Source organism: Xenopus laevis, chromosome 7L (genome assembly GCF_017654675.1).
Source record: "Xenopus laevis strain J_2021 chromosome 7L, Xenopus_laevis_v10.1, whole genome shotgun sequence".
Classification (NCBI taxonomy): domain Eukaryota; kingdom Metazoa; phylum Chordata; class Amphibia; order Anura; family Pipidae; genus Xenopus; species Xenopus laevis.
Window position 1 is genome coordinate 48,399,689 of NC_054383.1, and position 4,887 is coordinate 48,404,575.

General features: G+C 38.4%; 1 non-coding gene across 1 annotated transcript; it reads left to right on the plus strand.

Annotated features, from left to right (window-relative positions):
- The first annotated feature begins 4,234 nt into the window (after positions 1-4,234).
- LOC121395815 lies at positions 4,235-4,353 on the plus strand. Its single transcript, XR_005962699.1, has one exon. It is a non-coding gene; the product is annotated as a 5S ribosomal RNA (ribosomal RNA).
- Positions 4,354-4,887: the final 534 nt, after the last annotated feature.

Here is a 4,887-nt window from a genome sequence, read left to right on the forward strand (position 1 = left end):
TATTTTTGTATTCTGTTTTTATGTAATTAAACATTTGCAGTCTCTCCAAAACAAGCTTCTACAATATGTAATTATAGTGAGCATACTTAGAAAGCCCTAAATATGGTAAAACAGCAGGTAAACCTAAATGTATCCAGAAATAGTAGTTTTCCTATCTCCAAATGCAAATACAATCCCACTTACAAGAAAACAGATCATTGAAACGACAGAACAACAGAAATTCATCCTTCTAGAAAATGAACTGACTGAAGCCACTACTCCTGTTTCCTATATACAAGTGATCCCCAAGCAGTGGCGTCTGAGGAACATGTTGCTCACCAACACCTTGGATGTGGCCTCAAAGCAGGAGCTTATTTTTTAATTCTTGGTTTGGTTGGATAAAATTAATGTGAAATGCCAAACGGAGCATCTTCTATGCTCCCAGTTCACACAAGGGCTACCCAATCCCAACCCTTATTTGGCATTCCCAGGAAGTTTTTCATGCTTGTGTTGCTCCTCAACTCTTCTTACAATTAAATGTGGCTCATGGGTATAAAAGGTCGGGGACCCCTCCTCTATACCTGGGGGCATATTTATCAAGGGTCAAATTTGGAATTGAAAAAACTTCGAAATTCAAAAAGACCAACTGAAATGAAGTTGAAGTTTTTTAGGTTGAATAGGTTCCTATTCAGCCAAATTCAAATCGTTTGAATCAAATTAATAGCGCAATTGATCAAATTCGATTCAAAGTTTTTCCCCAAAAAAACTTATTTTTTGACACCAATTGACTCCAAATAGGTTCTAGGAGGTCTCCCATAGGCTAAAACAACAATTCGGCAGGTGAATGGTCAAAGTCTAATTTTTAGAGAGACGGTACATGATAAATTCGAATTGAATTTGGACTATTCCCTAGTCGAAGTACACAAAAAAAGCTCGAAATTCAAATTTTTTTTCATTCAAAAATTCACCTCGACCTTTGATAAATCTGACCCCTGGTATCGGTTAATTAGAAATTTAGAACATGGATTACTTCCCTATATACATCATCTAGAAAGTGCTGATATACAACAGTGCCATTCCAAATTTGCCACTCTTCTTTCTATTCAGGCCCGCTACTGTTCAATGCATTGTTGCTAGGATCATTTGGACCCTAGCAACCAGATTGTTGAAATTGCAAACTGGGGAGTTGCTGAATAAAAAGCTAAATAACAACTACATAAAACCAATTGCAAATTGACTCAGAATATCATTCTCGACATCATACTAAAAGTTAACATGTTGCCACAATACAGATTTATGCAGCTTAATTACCATCAAGTATGAGGTATTGTTTCATTATTACAGAGAAAAAATTATTTAATAAAACTTTTTTCCATAGGGGGTGGCCTTCCCATAATTCAGAGCTTTCTGGATATCTGGTTTTGCATATACGTGATTGCATACCTGTAATCATAAAACAGAACTGTGGACTGTATGGTAATTGAGCTGCATAAATCTATGGCAATTTTTTTTTTCTTATAATAGATTTAACGTATGAGACTTCTAAAAATCCTAGGTTCCAAACTTTCCAAATAATAAAGCTTATACAGAGATAGGAATATTTCCAGTGAAATGACACCTATCAAAGTGATCAGTTTGACTGCTCAAAGTCATTCTGAAAGACTCTTCCATTCTATGGCGTGATAGTGTGCTGTAGCTGAAGACCATCATCTGTCTGAATCATTACTTTCCTATGTATATTTCATGTACTGAGAAGAATTTGAGCATCCATTTCATTTAAGAAAATGGCATGCATATCTTGTAAATTATATAGTGAATAAAGTACCCCCTCTTGTAAAATATAAGGATATTATAAGTTACCGATGCGTTCCGTGACCATATAAAAATACGAGGCCGAAGGCCGAGTGTTTTTATACAGGTCATGGAACTCCGAGGTAACTTCTAATATCCTCATATTTTGCAACTGGGGGTACTTTATTATAATACACACGTTTCAGTGAGTCATGTGGCAGAAATGACATCAGAACTCACCATTTATAATGATATTCATGGTTTTTGTGTATTATAAGTTTTGCTTTTTTACGACGGAGAGGATATTAATCTTTTTTCTCTGTATTTCTGTATGCATAGTCCTACCCAAATTCCTTATCACATCCAGTGAAGGCAGATGTTCAGAAATGTGGTCTTGTCTTCTGTAATAAACCAAAACCAAAGATCTATGAAATGTACTATGTTTGTACTTTGAAAAAGACATTCAATCATTATTACTTAAGAAAATACCATAGGCGGTCTTGGCTCATGCTTCTGCCTGTAGCAGGTTTAGCCCTCAGCTACTCAGATGCCACCAGGTCTTATAACGAGAGGTGCAAGGCGAGGGGTTCTAGACAGGCAGAGGGGCACAACAGTTGGCATAGTCTTTGGGCAGAAGGTCGTGGTACAAGGCGTTAGGCAATATAGTAGTCAGATCAGGCCGGGTCGGGGCAGGCAGGCAAGGGTCAAACCAGGAAGTCAATCAGAAGGGTTAAGCAGAATCAAAGTCGGTTATCGGGCAAGGGTCAGGATACAGAAAGTAGAATCGTCAAAAGCCAGGCAGGGTCACAACAGGGAATCAGGAACAGGATCAGAATAAGCTCAGAACACTACAGGCGGGCGCCCTAAGAACCCAAGATGGCAGCTGAAGAGGCGTGACGGGCGTCTCCGCTGCACCACTGGACCACCAGGGTGAGTGCTTTTTATTACAGAAGGTTAGGACTATGAGTAGTGCTGTATTGTAATTGTTGAAAGACGTATATTGGTTGTTTTAACTTATACCCTAGGGAAGCAACCATTATGTATGCGTATTGTACTTACAATAGGCAGTATGAAATATTTATACTCTTATCAAGGTGCTTATAGGGTGGAAACTACCAAATACATCCTCCCCAATTTTATTTTCTTCTATAAATTGCCAGTCCTTCTTAAACATTGAACATTAGGGTTTGTTAGGGTTACTGATGACAGGTGGTGTGATATATTCGTAAGCCTCTCAAGGTGTTTATAGGGTTGAAATTACATTGTTCCAAATTTGATCAAAGCTCTTCCATGCTTTTTCCTCCTGAAACCATGGCTGGATTTCATGTGCCCCTAGACCAGCGATTACTTATCCAACCAGCTGCCCCTCTCCCCTGGCAGACACGCGCACACACATGCACACACTCAGGCTCGCCCTTGCACCAGAGAAAAAGCTGATAGGGGGCTGTCCTCTATGTGAAGAAACAGGAGCTGTACCAAAACTGGAGAGTTTAAACCTGGGGCAGTCCTTAATGCGGAAAATTACAGATACTGATACATCAGTGTAAATGTACAATTAAAGGCTGAAAAGATTAATATTTATTGGATAATTAACAGCAGCAATACATTATACTCTGCAGTTCTCACTTCTGTGTATATTCTAGAATTTATTTCCCCCATCCACCAGGCAGCTTATCCTTAATCTGTCCAGACACCTGGTCACTTGCTTGTTGAGCAGCTTGGCATCCTTGGTCGATAACTGTCAAAGATAAAAAGCAGTGTGTTGTTAAGCATTAGTTTAAATTCTGTGATTAGACTGTTTATTCAGCATAGCATTGGCCTAAATAGACGTTAAAGAGACCATCAGTAAAGTAAATTTTAGCTCTCATTTCATGAATTTCATGAATATGATCATATTTAGGGAGCACACAGATTCACGAAGATGATCTTTCTCACCAACATATTTTAAACCGCTCATCAGTAAGGAATTTACTGGGCCCTCCACATGGATGGACCCGCTCATCCCCACACACAACCATGTTCTCGAGCCAGCAGTCTTCCTTTTCTGTTACACCTCTGCAACTATTGAACATGCTTCTCAAATAATATACTGCAAAAAATTATGCAGACTGAAGAATGAAAATATGCACTATAATGTAACCCATTTCAACATCGTACTTTCATGAGTACGTTTTATTTTTTATCACTGTGGAATATGTTAGCTCTTTATAATATAATACTATAATATTATTTTAATTGTTATATATACCTTGTTGCCCCACTTGTTTTCCTTTATCAACACAGTCTTGCCCCACTTGTTTGCCTTTATCAACACAGTCTTGCACCACTTGTTTTCCTTGGTTCACTGAAATAAATAAAATATTTGTTATTGAATTGAACAGGAAACATCACAGAGCAATTTGTTCAAGTCTTAATACTTAAAGCTGCTGACAAGTCAAGTAGCCGAAAGATGCTGCTGTTCATTGCCTACGGCCACACCACCCTGAAAGTGCCTGATCCCATCTGATCTCAGAAGTGATACAGGGTTGGGCTTGGTTAGTACCTGGATGGGAGACCACCTGGGAATACCAGGTGTCATAAGCTTTTCCAAGTTTTCAACTTTATTTTGCATATTTTGCCACAACATGGTATATATGCATAGTGCATTGTAGTCTTCTACCTTTGCAGAGTAGATATATTCTTTATAAAATGGAAAATAAAAATGTGTAAACACCTAGACAGCATCACCGCATAAAACAATACTTAATGCTAGGGCAGCAACGACCTCTTTGACAGTCTTTGTCTTGTTTCATGTAATACCCTATAACAATAGTCATATAGGAAAAATAGGCGTTGTCTGTATTAGTCACACAAGTAAATTGCTGCAGGGTGTTTGATGTCAGAAAGGTCTGTTTTGGCAAGTGAACAGGATGCACAAATAATAGAGCTCCAAATTGTTTTTCCAACTGCTTTGCAAATATGATGAATGTGTCTTTTTGTTTAAACCATGTCCTGCGGCCGAGGGGGGGGGGAGTTCTGCAACATTTATGCCTGCATAGATTACAAAATGTACTATAATGTGGGGTTGGTATAACATCGGCTAAGCTGTGAAAATGTGATGATGTAGCCTAGCAATAG